The 15002-nt window shown below is 39.3% G+C and overlaps 1 protein-coding gene across 3 annotated transcripts in view; it reads left to right on the top strand.

The window, feature by feature from the left end:
* The first annotated feature begins 3373 nt into the window (after positions 1–3373).
* Positions 3374–15002, top strand: part of tns2a (tensin 2a) — a 49988-nt gene continuing 38359 nt past the window's right edge. For 2 of the 3 annotated variants that reach the window (XM_015033309.1, XM_015033308.1), the window contains exons 1-2: positions 3374–3475; positions 3650–3687. The gene's annotated coding sequence lies outside the window, so the exon portion shown is untranslated. The remainder of the gene's footprint in view (positions 3476–3649; positions 3688–15002) is intronic. The other variant, XM_015033307.1, reaches the window with a different exon arrangement.

Below are 15002 nucleotides of genomic sequence, written 5' to 3'. Positions count from 1 at the left end.
AGTTTGAGGATGGACCACTGCTTCAGGATAAATCCATAACTTTCTAGTTCACTTTTGGCCGATTACGCATGCCTGTTTTCTTTTTGTGTCTCTCTTTTTGTTTTGTTTTGTTTTGTTTTGTTTTGTTTTGACCTGTCAAAACCACTTTTAAGGGTTTCTAATTTCTCTTAGAGTGTTTTCACACCTCATAAGTATGCTCTGTTCAATCGGGGACCAAATTTGCAACCTTTGCTACGTTTTCAGCTGGTGTTTGCTTTTATACTGAGAACAATTTTTCTTTCTCACACACACGAAAGACTAAGATTACGCATATTCACTATTAAAATATCACATACATACACACAAAGCATACAGACATACTATTCTGAATGATAGGTCAAAAATGTATGTGTGTGTGTGAACTAATACTTGTCTGAATGAATGAATGAATGAATGAATGAATGGGGATGAGACTTGTATTGTCTGTGTGAGAGTTGTCACTGAAGAGGTGGGGCATAATTTGGAGATCAGGGGCGCAGTGAAGTTATTTTCAAGTTGGATATTAGATATCGGCGCTCCGCGGAGTAAGCGGCGTTTAGGTCAAGGTTGATCCAATTTATGAACGTCAATTTCAACCAGCCGTTCTGTTGAAACACAATTGCTTAAGTCTGAAATAAATCAATATGGCCCAGTTAAACTCATTCCCACTGCATTTCCCTTTAGATGTTTCTAACAAGAACACATTTTTAAGTTAAGCTAAATGCAGTGGGGGGGAGGTTAAGTCTGTAAAACATCTACCTTGGTTGTTTCTAAGTGTAATGGTAAAAAGGCAACCTTTCACCCAACAATATCAAATGACATAACTGGTATCAGCCCCCCTGAGCCACCCACCGTGTGCACCTTCACTGTCCAGGTTACTGTGATCAGAGTACACTTGTACCGGAGTGGATCAGACGCTGTTGAACACAGCTGGGTTAGGTGAGGTGACACCAGGCAGGCAGCTGCCCAAACACAGTCAATTCCCAGAACACAGTCAGAAAAGGAAGGATAATAGAAAACATGTCCAAACGGTCTGGTATTCTGCTGTTGCTAAGGAAAAAACCCTACCCAGCAAATGTAGAACCCATACAAATGCCTTGCAGATGTATTTATACCCTTCAACAGTAAAGTTCAGTGTATATTATTGGATTTTTTTATGACAAACACAAAGTTTAGGTGAAGTGGAGGAAAGATGACTCTTTATGTAATCAGTCATAGACATGCCAACTAAAAAGACTGAGAAAATCAGTTTGAGCTAATAATGGAATTAAAGTTTCAATGTACTGTTAATCAGCCTAATATATAGTACTAGCATTTGCTGATTCTACATATAATAAATAAGGAACAAAACAACCAACAAATAATGAAAAACAAAGGGTTAGAAGGAACTTATCAGGCACCCCAAGAGAAAGCTCTCTGGATTTATTGTGATTCTAGTTTAGCTCAAAGGGAAGATGACTAAGGAGATTAATTCAGTCTTTATAGTCTTAATATAACAGAACAAAATATCAGTGACCAGAGTTATGTCCAATTAGACACATGTCATTACGGCCTAAATCCCAGAATTTCTAGCAGTCTCTTTATCTCTGGTAGAAAGAGAAGGAAAACCTTGGGGCATTTTTCAATTGACAGTTGAGGCAATGCTATAATTCATGTGCTCTTTCTAAGCATGTTATTATGTGTCAAATATGTTCCGTGTGTGTTCATGGTCTTTGGTATTAAATCTCATTCTAAAACAAATCTTTTCACCACTGTCATTTCAACTTTAAATGCTTTTCCCAATTTCTTCTCATTTCTATCTGGTTCTTGCCACTTTGACTTTTTTCACATTTCAACTTGTTTCTTTTTGTTTCATCTTCAGTCTTGAAATGCGTGTGCAATAAATAACCAAACTCTTTTTTTGTTTTTCTAAGTGATCCATAATACTGGCATATCTGTGATATATTCAAACCTGGGAATTGTCTATTGTTTTATTCCTTAGTCTTCACTGTAAAACTCTTAAAATCATGTTATTTTTTATGTCTATGGAAGAGAATTAGGGCCATTAAAAATATATGAGTTTAATCTCAGAAATCTAACTTTTTTTTCTCATAATTCTGACTTTAAATTCACAATTCTAATTCTGTCAATCTATATCAAAATCCAAATGAATAACCTTTCATTCATCAGTTATGCTGTTAGCATAATAATGCGGAAATACATAATACGGAAAATATGAAAAATTATTGCATAACTGATTCTTATTTGCTATAGGATTTGTAAACCTGCTCTTATTCCACACTGAGTCTTTCTCCAAAATTAGTTGGTAGATTTGAGTTTCAAGACTAGATTTGTCTGATGATGCTAAGTTTAAAATCAGAATTATGAGAAAAATGTCCCCATTCTTTTTTTTTTTAGTCGACCTAATCCTTTTCTGTAGATATGCCATGTGTTTATATGCAACATGAATTCCCAGATAAACACACTGTAGTTTGTAGCACTAAATTTGCTACTTTAAAATTTGCTGCTGATTACTTGCGATTTTCCAAAAGACGTGCCCATGTTTTTTCTTTCTTTTGTGAACTTCTTCAATTATTTATCTTCAGATGAGCCCTTGTTTGTAGGTGTTGTAGTGTTCAAATTCATCAAAGAGTCTCTGGAAGGATGACTGCAGCACATGTACTGCTGTCCACACTGACACACATGTTCACATGAGAAAAGGACCCGGTTCGTTTCTCATGGTTTCACATTGTCCAGCTGTCTTTCAGCTGTTAGATCAGCTGAATTTTCTTTTCTTTTTTTTTTTCTTTTTTTTTTTGACCTGTAAAAATCTATTCATATTTTCTCTTGTCTTGCACCCACACAGTTAACACACAAAAACACAAACAGAGATGGGATTATAGGTGAGGCATGGGCGGGGACCACGAGGATCATTACTGGAAGACTGTTACACAACCAGAAGAAGTTCAAGAGGCAAAAGGTGCAGAGCACTGATGCTGCTATTGTTGTGCACATACAGAGCTTTCATGCACGAAGAAAAGTCAGTCAGACAAACAGGTTAAAGCTGGTCTCTCAGAGCTCCTGTCATAATTACAGTCCTCTCAGTCACTCATGCATTGCCTCATTGGTTTGGTTTTGTAAAATAGCTCTGTTTCTAGTGTCTATGTGGCTCCTGTTAGACATCTGAGGTCAAAACAGGATTCTTTCAGTGTTTCTGTGAGCAGGCATCCACATATTGCTGCACTCTAGCCAGTATCAGGTGTCTGTACTCAGTCATTCAGCAGTGGTGTGTGTGTGTGTGTGTGTGTGTGTGTGTGTGTGTGTGTGTGTGTGTGTGTGTTTGTGTGTGTGTGTGTGTGTGTTGTTTAACAGGCAGTGAAGGGAGAGCCCCATGTCTTCAAGGAAAAGACGTTCAAGAAGAAACGGCAGTGCAGCGTGTGTCGACAGAACATCGACAACGTGGGCTCCTTCTGCAGAGGTAAGAGTGTTACTAGGCTGTCGGGATGAATAGTTTAGACAAAAGAATCAATATAAGTTTAAATAAGTTCCAACAGTTTGGTGATTGTTTCTCTTTGGACATAAAAAAGACTGTGCTCTTTCTACTTGACTAAATTAAAAAAAAAAAATTCTGTCATTTTTATGTTTCTTTCAGTATGCAAGACAGGCACCCACAGGAAGTGTGAGGGCAAGGTAAGAGTCATCCACAAAGACTTTGCAAAATGGTTGAAGATTTAAATGTCAGTGAGTAAATATGCCACACATGAAGCATGGAATGTATTTCTTCTGCAAGCTTCCACTTGTAGTCAGAAATCTACATTCACTCACAAAGGGGTGTGGATGCCATATTTGGAATCCATATATTGATTTCTAAAAACTAATATCATGTTCACAAGTTTGATTTTGTTGTTAGTGTTCTCTAATCTCCACAAAATCAAAATTATACTTACACTTGGTATTCACTTTGGGGTTACAGCCAATCAGCACCAAGTTACCATGCCAAGTAACAAACTGCATTTTAGACATGGTGTATGAAAAAAATCTACCAACATGCAGCTTTTCCAGGAATAATTTGGTATTATTAGTAATTTTGAAAAATCTGCATAGGGGAATCCACTATAGTGAGTAGAGTCATTGAAATGACATGTTGTATGATCTCTATGCACTCATTCTACTCTATTGATTGCATTTACTCTATATTTTACAAAAAATAAAATAAAATATGGTTTATTTTGGTGGTTAGAAGCAGTGTGAGTAGTGGGCACACTTCCATTACTACGCTGATTTCTCATAGTGTTTTTGCTGATTTTGAAAATGCACTCAGCTCAACTCCGCTAATGCGCTAGCAGCAGAACTAGTTTTTCAGTCAGCACTTTAGCATTTTAGCCATCTTTGAAAACATTTAGCAAACTTCCCTCAAATACATTCTTTTCAGATGAATTTCGAAGCACTAAATGACTTGGCTGTTTTGTACATTGTCATTTGAGTAAAAGTTTACATTTGTGTTGAAACTTTGATTACCTTCCTATAATGACTCATATAAATGAATATTTGCCAGCTTAAAATGAGCTCTACTTTTCAGAGCTCCAAATTAAATGCATGATGATAAATGGACTGAACTTATATAGCACTTTTTCCAATCATTTTGACCACTCAAAGAGCTTTACACTTTTATACACTGATATGCAGATTGGGGTAAAGTGCTTTGCCCAAGGGCACATCAACATGTGGCAAGAGGAATCTGGAATTGAACCTACAACCTTCTGATCACCAGATGACAACTCTTCCCACAGAGCCACAGTCGCCCCACTCATTAGGTCTCAGCAAATGAGTGTCTTAAGGGCTGTCTCAAGAACACTGGGATAAAGGAAACGCTGTGGGAGTAGAACAAATGTGAAGTCGTCCCAGAGCATCTCAACCCCTCTGATTCACTGTTAACCCAAAATGCAGATATTCATATCTTGCTTGATGAGTTTGAACCCCTAGCAGATAGTTGTCCTTGTGCTTAATGTACATCTTTTGCAATTTTGAGCTTCAGGAATAACACAGACATACACATTGGGATGGTTAAGTAAACTATTAATATTGGGGTGATGTGTGAATCAACAAATGACAGAAGGTCTGTAAAGCCAGAAGTCTCCAGATCGTTGCCAATAAAAAGGCTGCTGAGCTGCATTCCTCAGAAAGAGCTCTGAGCCTGCCTAGAACCCCACACCGCCACTTGTGTGAAAGAACCATTGATGGAGAGATGGTATAATGAATAGACAGAAGGATGGAGAGGGAAGAATGCCAGGCATGGCAGTGGAAGCTTGGAGCCTTGGCGAGCAGCGGGCGGAGGAGAAAGAGCCAAGGGCGAAGGCATGTGGCAAAGACTTCCCCCTATATCAGAGGAGCAGAATCTTGAGAAGTTCGGGGATCAAAGGAGACTCAGAAATAGCACAAGTATATAACAAGTAAAACCAGACGTTAAGGACAAACTATCTGGTTGCTTTCATCAAGGAGAACATTTTCTTTGCACAAGATCTTACATTGTTTAACTTTTATTACATTTTATCTAAACAGACTCAAATAACCACACGGGAGAAAAACACTTCTTTTGTGCAAGTGTTAAATCTTTTAACTTAGACCCCTCAAGCAAACTTACTGACAAAAAAAATCAAAGATGAATTGTCTTGCGACACCCCCTCTGAAGACTATATGAATTTTCCCACATTTTGATACAGCAGAACCAGAAGGAAAGCTATTATTCATGACGTAACTGCAGCAGTAAGTTGCAATAAAGGGAGACTGAACACAAAAAAGCCACAACTTGCAGATTTGTAAATCTGTAACATTTTCCTGCCCCTGACAATTGTGGGCGTCCCTGTGTCATAAAATACAATACATTAAAGTCTGTGGTAGCGACATGACAAATTTTGAAGAAGTTCAATGGGTGTGAATAATTTGGCATTATCATATTTAGATAAAATATACATAGTTGAATGGAAAGACTTGGTTTCAGAGAGGAAGATTGGGATGTTGTCCAGGGATGGTCTGATGAGAGTTTGTTGTCTGGGAGTTAAACAGTGATATCCATCGCTGCTAGCCAGGAAGGGAGAGGTTAGATAAGGCAGGGTGGGGAAAGCATGGTTACCATGTCTGTCATTGCTGTTATCTAACCTTGCATGATTTGGGAATTTGGGTCATGATGGAGAAGGGATGGATGGCACTGGATTACAAAAAAGGGCGTTCATTCACTTTTTAAACTAACTCAATGTTCATCTTTGAGCAACATCTGTGGTGTGTGAGGCAATTCGTTTCTTCCCAGACTTTTATTTACGTCTGTAAGCATGATGACAAATCGTCTCATTACCACACCGGTCAGCATACTGTCTGTACATCTGCTCCATCTCTGTGGAATCACTTACCACCACCTACACGCACTTTTTGTAAACTTCCTCCCCTTGAGAGTGGTTGGTGGTAATAGGTAGCCAGTTTACAGCTTTTCTTTTCTATTCTTTTCTTTTCTCTTCTTTCTCCCCTGTCATTCTGGTTCCTAATCTTTGCCCACAAGGCCAACCGCCTCTAGCTGGCTCAACTCTGTTCCATTAAAAACACCCAGACTCTTTCACAGAGACCAACAGAATGCTGTAAACAGTTTTGTTTCTGCGTGTTTTCTCTCAGAGAACAGTTTCCCCTGCATCTTTGATCCCAAGTGGAAAATTTAGTCCACAGGGAGCAGATGAAGGGGTGGTAGGGAGAGTGACTGAGGCCCCAGTGGCAGAGGAGGATGGGGGGAGGACTCATAGAGGAACAGTGGAAAGAGGAAGGATTAAAATGAGTGAAATTCAGCCCATGACGAGTTGACTAGCCTGTTTAATTAAGCAAGAAGAGGCATTTCCGCTGGTCTGGGGGGGGGACGATTGGATGTTTTAGTGTCTGCTCAGGTTAAAGTCTGAGTCAGAACAGTAATTAAATGATGATTTAAACCGGATCTGACTGGCTGTGTGACTGAGACCCTGATCAGAAGACTTGAGTCCATGTAATACCTCACTTCTTTTACCCTGGTTTAATGTCATTAGGGGTCGTCATCAAAATTTCCCCAATGAAATGGGAACCGCCTTCAAGATGGTGTTTCATTTAAACAGATGAAACATCCATTTTTGGGATTGTGATGTTATGACAATGACAAAAATACTTTTATTGCATTGTGTCGAGAGTAAAGTTTGGTGTAGATGGGAACATAGCGTGAGATAGAGGTCTGCATACAAGACCAGTTTCATCAACACCAATTCTGATACCAATACTTTTTATTTAAGTTTGATGTATTAAACTTGTGACCTTTTGTAGTTTTTTTCTTTGAATTATTTTGTTCAAGCCCAGGTCAGGTTTCTAAGAAATACTTTAATAATATATGATTTGTAGGCATTTTTCCTAAAATAAGTGCAAAAGTTATCATGAAGAGCAAATGAAAGCAGAATCTTTTTGAAGGTAGATTAAGAAAACAAACCACAATACAAAAATAAAATTTCAAGAGGGAATCTGAAACTGAAGTATCAATTCTACAATGCTAGTATCGTTCTAATACTAACACTGATACTGATTTTGTACAGATTTTCTTGATATTTTGGATTGATCCATTCATTTCTAGTGTGCATGTTTTGTAGAAAGTTGGTTTGGTTCCTTAGCTCCAGAGAAACAAAATATTAAAGGGTTAATTTGGATTTTTTTTTTAACTGAAATTCCGTGAAGTTATTTTCAGTAATAGAAAATCATAGAAGTTATTTTACCATAAATTTGTAGAGTTGTTGATAATGAATAAATGATCAGAGTAATGGATGCTAACATCTAGTCAGAAAATAACTTCTTCCACTAGTAACGACTTCAACACCAATGAGTGTTGTGGTCACTGTGGACTTACTGTATGTATGATGCGTTCACCGATCAGAAAAAGATCAAAACTGTCCGACCAGCAAGTCACTAGTCAGTCATTATCAAGCTAATATTCTTTTAGCTACATTCACTAGCAGATTTCTTTAAACAAAGGCAAGGAACAACCAAATAGGTGCAAAGACTAGAGCAATTTAAACTTTGCTGATTTTCTTTACGAAAGCAAAAGATCCACACCAGTATTTAGAAATCAAGGTAGTTTCTGTTCACAGCCCAAGAATCTTCAATTACTTTCACAGTGAAGCGTTTATCTACAATCATAAACCAATGGATGTAATGGGACTACAGATTCAGTTTGTGCCTCAGAGCTGAATTTATAAGCTTAGGAGTTCACAGTTCCTCCTGGAAAGAAGCTTGAGCAATGAGTTGTCCCACAGATGTTGTGTCTTGGCACTGCAGATGCTGTGTGTTTCAGTGACTGCAATCCTTCCGTCCCCTCAGGAATTCTCCCCATCCCTCCTTGTTGTCAGTTCTCTTATCCTCTAAATATGACAGAATGCATGTGGGGTATGGCTCATCTCTTTACAAGAAGAGGATGTGCAATCAAGTCCAGATACGGTGGAAGTGGGGGAGGACATAGTGGTGGTGCAAAGCAACATGACCCGCCTCATGTTTCCCTTACATAAAACCCTTTCATCAGGACAGTTGTGGTTACAGTCGAATCCCCCAGGCTCACCGTTTTCTTTTTTCTTTCTGTAAAGGAAAAAAAAAAAACACACAGACCTCCTCCGACCTACTTATTGTTGTTTTCTGTTTGGGTCTTCCAGAAGATTCCAAAACTCATGTATCCAATCTCCTTCAGACCCAAAGCATACAAAAGGAATGGGGCGATGAGGAGCTGGAGAGATGGAGTAATGGCATGATTTCCCGACAAGCATGCAGCTGATCCCAGCATCCCATTTAAGCGGCAGATTTCCTGTCAAACTGAAAGCAATTGCTCAACAAATGTGAACATGTCACAGATTGCTGTTAAAAACATGTCAGCTGCAGCAAGCTTTTATGCATAGCTCCATCCCAGAAGTTCTATGGTACATAGCTGTACTAATTGTTTTTAGAAGGTTGTTTTTTTGGATGGGGGCGGGGGGGTCAAAGGGTTCTCAGTGACGCCAATAATGAGTAATCTTTGTGGCCTTGAGCCCAGACCTCTGGTTTCCCTCCCCACAGACCCAGACCTTCACCCAATCCTCATGTAAGTCTGCATGAATCATTGTGGATAACAGGAAGCAAGTGGCTCTTTCAGAGTTACAGCGACCATGAGTGTTTCTTCTGACAAAAGCAGACCCCTTATTATCACAGACAGCTCTGGTAATTGCTGAGATAGGGCAGTGTGTTTTAACTTCAAGCTCTAGGTCGGTCTGTCTGTCTGTCTGTCTGTGTGTGTGTGGGTGTGTGTGTGTGTGTGTGTGTGTGTGTGTGTGTGCGTGTGTGTGTGTGTGTGTGTGTGTGTGTGTGTGTGTGTGTGTTGCCAAGTAAGTGAAGAACCAAGTGCGTGATCAGAGTTGATGAGACTTAAAACCATAAGCGGGACAAGAAACGCAGCCAAGATAGGACTTAACAAGTTCACTCTGAGTGTGAGTCTGTGGGAACCAATGAAGAACATTCATTCATCATAAACCAGTGTTTCCTCAACCCTGGTCCTCACAGCCCCCCTGCTCTGCATGTTTTAGATGTGCCTCTATACCAGAACAGCTGATTCAAATGATTGCATGACCATCAAGTACTACAGAAGCCTGTTAATCACCCAGAGATACAATTCAGGTGTGTGGCAGAAGGGAAATACCTAAAACATGCAGGACAGGGGGCGGTGAGGACCTGGGTTGAGAAACACTGTCATAAACTCTTCATATTTGATTTACTAATAAAACTTTAGAAAATATGGCATGCTTTTGTAATCAGTTCCCTCTGCTTTGACAGCTCTAAATAAAATTAAGTGCATTCAATAGACTTCAAACTCTTAAGGTAATCTGCCTCCAGCCGAGTGCCTGGGGAAGTTAGGATTGATTATTACTTATTATACCTTAATAATAAAACAAAACATACTCATATAGTGTCATGTTAAGACATGTTTCCATTCTTTGTGGAATCCTGGAATCACTTTGCAAGCAGTAACAAAGACACCCAGCCTGGATTCTTCTCCCAAATATGTAGGTTTTGGGCGCCCAGTATTTCAGAGAAGAGAATCATCGTCACTCGTTGATCTAAGAGATGTTTGGATGCCACCACAGCCACCAATGTAATTTGAAAAATAGTGAAGAAGCTGGTCCTCAACCAGATTGATTCAGCTCCAAGCCAAGTGCCTCTCTATGACCTCTGGATCTCAACACCAGAGTGCCAAACCCAAGGGAGGAAAAGACATGTGGCAAACATACTGCGGACAGGACTAGCATCAAGGTTTATAGGTTTATAGAAGGGACACCTGCTTTGACCACTGCACCATGCAATGCCCCAACACAGCATAGTTGTTGATTTATTTATTTTTTAAAATTTAATTTATCATGGGTGTGACTAAGATTTGCCTTATCGCTGAAGTAAAGAGTTCTCAGAAAGTTCCTTTTCCCTGGTCTCTGCTGCACTACATCACTCCCTCCAAAACCCTTCCCACAAAACTGGCAGTTCTCCTCTGTTAGGTTGTTTATCCACATTTAGAAGAGTTGTAGCACACTGGCAATCTTCAACTTTAACAATGGTATGTGCTGAGCAGAAGAAGGTTGTGAGCAGCACATACATTAGCCTGATTGACACTCCTAGCTCTGATTGGTTGTTTCCAGCCGGGAGCTGTGCATTTCTCCAGATGATGGTAGGACTACCAAAGGGAGCCTGGGAAGCTTGTGTTTTCATAGACTATAAGTCTCATATTCAACTGTCAAGATACAGTGATAGTTTTAATAAATATGTAAAAATTTAAGTTTTAAATAGCTATATTTCATTTCCCTTCAATTTCACAACCATACAAAGACGTAAAGGTGAGAACATATAAGAAGTTTGAAGAGTATGATTACTTTTTGTCAACGGGTTTGATCTCTTTAGAAGATCTGTTGGATACGTCGACATCCACTATGCATGAGTGACACACAGATTTTAGGTCATGATATAATTTGATAAACATCAGCCTCTGTATGGAAGACTTGTTTTATGTGTGTGTGTGTGTGTGTGTGTGTGTGTGTGTGTGTGTGTGTGTGTGTGTGTGTGTGTGTGTGTGTGAAGAATCAGGTTCTGTTCTGCCTCAGGCTCATCACGATAGTCAACCATCAGAAAGAAAAAGACATCACAAGAAGAGAATGATGATTTTGACCACTGACATGTTTGGTTTGAGAACTGCGGTGTGCTGCAAACTGAGACAGCTCTTGAAGCAGTTGTTGACAAAGCCCGTCTGGTGAATCTGAGCGCACCCGTACATATGCTAAACACTGTTTACATTGTAGGGATCTGCAAATATAGAAACAGGAGGAAATGGTGGGCTTTCGGGAATTGTGTGCTTGTGTGCGCATCAACAGGATGAATGGCAGAGATGGACCTTAACCACAAAATGTAGACATGGAGGCAAGGAGTGAAGCTCTGTAATAACAGCCGGTATCGGTTGGCTCGCAGGAACTTTTTCCATTGTTGATGTCTTCCTGCTTTGTTTGTTTACCCACATTTATTTTTATCTGCCATCCAACTTTCAACGCTTGTTTGGCTCGGGAGGAAGATAAAGATAGTTGGATGAGAATGCTATGGTGTGGTTTGTTTTTTTCACTTTGGCTTCAGGGATGTACTGAGAAACCCTCAAAACACAAGCAACATGCATGGCTGTGGTTGTGTTTTCCATTTGCATTCCATTTTGGACAATTTTAACTCTAGGGTTCTTGAATAAAGAACCTCAAAAGGTTCTAAAATGATCTAAAGCTTACCCCACGTGAACAACATAATATCATTTATGAAGGAGTATGTTGTTAAGCAAACATACTTGACCACATCTGTAAAAGCAGGAGTCTTTGCAGAGTTCTGGTCTGAAGCATACCGCTGTATGTAAACAGTACAGAGCAGAAAATGAATCAGCAAAGATTATTACTGTAAACCATCTCAGATTCTTAGCAATTATTTGAGGAATTGACGTCCTAGCAAATTCATTCCAAGGTTAGAGAAACTAAAAAAGCAAACAAACAAAAAACTCAGTTATCATGCTAATTGATTAAAGTAAAGTATTAAAGTATTTCATAAAAGACAGAACAATAATGACTTGTTTGGAAGAACTGACGGAGAGGGCCTTTTCACTCCAAAATATGGCACACTATTGCAAACCCATCAGTGGCTACTTGTAGCAGAAGGCTATATCCATTCTGAAGCTAGCTGCTGATATGATTAATGATAGGCTGACACCAACATTTGAGCGTCCAATGGCAATTGAGGAGGAGACGGTTCACTTGTGTTGGCACAGGAAAGGCTAGTGAGTAGCATAACTAGGCTGGTGGTCACCCACTGGATTGTCTACTTCTTCAGCTGTCCATTAGCATGGATAGGCTCTAATGCATGTCAGTTGCACATATTTTATGCCAACAACTTCACTTGATAAAAGTTTGTTTAAAACATATGTGTTTAATCCAGCGAGTGACCAGCCAAGGCTTGCTAATAGTTAGCCTCTCATGTGCTAACACCACCCCATTTGTGCCAATGGACAGCAGAGGGAGTAGGAGATTCACTGCAGAATCAGCACAGATATAGCAGTTACTAGTCTCTCCAATGCTAACATAAGTGAATAGTCTCTTTCTCATTTGCCAGCGCCCACTGTTCAGTTGCTAACGCTGGCCTATCAGTCAGATCAGTAGCTAGCCTTGTAATGGATATAGCCTCCTGTAACAAGGAAGTAGCCACTGCTGGGTGGTAGTCTTAATTTTGTCCCCAATACCGAATCTAACTAAAAAGAATTTGTCAACTACCAATATTTGCTGAATTGAGTGAACCATAAGACAACTTCCTTTGATCAGCTGAAACCAAAGTGAAGATGTCTGCTCATAAAGCACACTCCCAGCACAACACATAAATCTCATAGCAATTGATTTGGACACGTGGCATTCTACACAGAATTCCTTTCTGTCCTGAAGTTATCGAACACTAAATTTAAGGTCACCTGTAACATATTCAAGTAAACAAGAAATTATGTTAACAAGTGGAGAACAAAATTCCACAAGAATGTGAGAGTCTAGATACACAATGGACAGGATGCTTTTCCATCACAAAACTGTTCATCACAGTCTCATTAAGAGATTGCAAGAAAATCTGTCTCCCTAGAAGCAACATAATCAATTTGTGGCAATTTGGAATTTTTGCAGACCCCTGTAGATGTGTAGTGAACATTCAGAGCTCTGCAACAGGAAGCTGGTTCTTGCTTGGTTGTGAAAACCTCTCTGCAGGGAGCAATGTGTCCTTCCAACTGCTTGGAGCAAAAATAAAATGAGGGGATGACCTTTTTGTTTAACACAGACTGTGGGAACCCAGGGAAAGGAGTTGGAATGGAACATTTGGTGTACAGCGAAAAATCTAAAAAACAATATTTGCTCTCACAAACACTATAGCAGTATTTTTCACTTAACATTAGGTCATCTTTCTTGAATTAGGTTGGATATTTTTCTAGTTTTCTCATTAGTGTTCACCTTGTAGTGAATAAGGATGTTTTTACACCTGATAGTCCAGTAGCCTTGGTTCGAATGGGAACCAAAGTTGCAACATTTGCTACATTTTCAGCTTGTGCGATTTGCATTGTGGCGAACAAACCAAACCCTCTGAGCAATCTGTTTACCACTGTGGTGGCGCGGCACTCTTTAGGTCATCTTTCTTGATGACATGAACATGAAAACTCCTGAAGGAAACACTGAGTCCAACTTCCTTCTTCATGAATTGTAAGCAAAAACAAAACATGTCAGATTTTAGTAATAGTAGGATTTCTTTTTTTCTTTGGCAAAAGACCGCGAGCCATTTCTCCCTCTAATGCTAGACACAGATGTTTGTTTTGGTTGTTCCATCCCAGAATACTCCACTCTATAGTCTGCTTCTTGTTTTTGTAGCATTCTCTGGACCACTTGGCATTCACATATGCATTGGAACCGTACCAAAGCTCACCTCAACCTAAATGAGATGTAAGAACTCGCTTTTTTGGTCCGCATCAGAGTTTGATTACACATTCACACCTCCCCAAATTAGTCGGACTTTAAATGTAAACAAACTAGAGTTTTACTAATGCAGCCTGAACAGGACTGGTGTGAATGTGTTTAGCATTCACACCACTAAAACGGGAAAGTGTTTAGCAATTTGTGCCTCACACTCAAATGGAAATGGAATTTTAGAGGACCTTAAAATGTTTTTAAATGGGTTACAGAAAATGTCACCAATTTGTATTCACAGTGACAGCAAAAATACCTCTTTTGTTAATAAAAGAAAAAAATTGGTGATGTACTAAGCTAACCTTTAACCTTAAAAGTTAACAAATGTGTAGTATGTGTAGTACATTGCAGCAGCAATGGCTGATTACATGCTCGTCTTGTAATTTATTAGTTTATAAACCAACTTAACACAGAGGAGAGGCTCAACTTCATCATTACTCCACACATTCTTGTTTTCTTGTTGTGTTTACCGCTGAGCTCATGTGGGGGCTTTATGCGCCTGTTCTGTACGCTATGCTTAACGAGACTTACAGGTCTGGACGGGTAAAAAATACCATTTTGTGTTAGGGATAGGATTTCTGCGTGTTTCCGTGTAAATGGAAACATTTCTGGAACTGGTCCATTGAGGTTGTGGGTGTTTTTCCAAACTGAAAACCCATTTTAGAAAAAAATATTCCCATGTGGACGAGGCTGTAGACATTTTAGTTGGATTTTAGGGAGTGTTTTATGACCAAGCCATGCAAACCACCCTCAGAGATGCCATACGAAAAGTCCTGCAAGTTTGTACAAATGCATACATCTACATCTCAGCTTCAGAGACCTAATTTTGAAAAGTTAAAGTGCCTTAAACTGTTCAAAATGTGTTTTAGATTAGATCATTTGAATGCTTTTCACAAAGAAATGCAATTAGAAGAATATTATAGATTGTTGTTGTTTCATGAA

The sequence above is a fragment of the Poecilia latipinna genome, unplaced genomic scaffold (genome assembly GCF_001443285.1).
Source record: "Poecilia latipinna isolate Pla-1442-1.1 unplaced genomic scaffold, P_latipinna-1.0 Scaffold263, whole genome shotgun sequence".
NCBI classification, from domain to species: domain Eukaryota; kingdom Metazoa; phylum Chordata; class Actinopteri; order Cyprinodontiformes; family Poeciliidae; genus Poecilia; species Poecilia latipinna.
The sequence above is the reverse complement of the archived record's forward strand: the minus strand, read 5'-3'. Positions and strand labels throughout refer to the sequence as shown.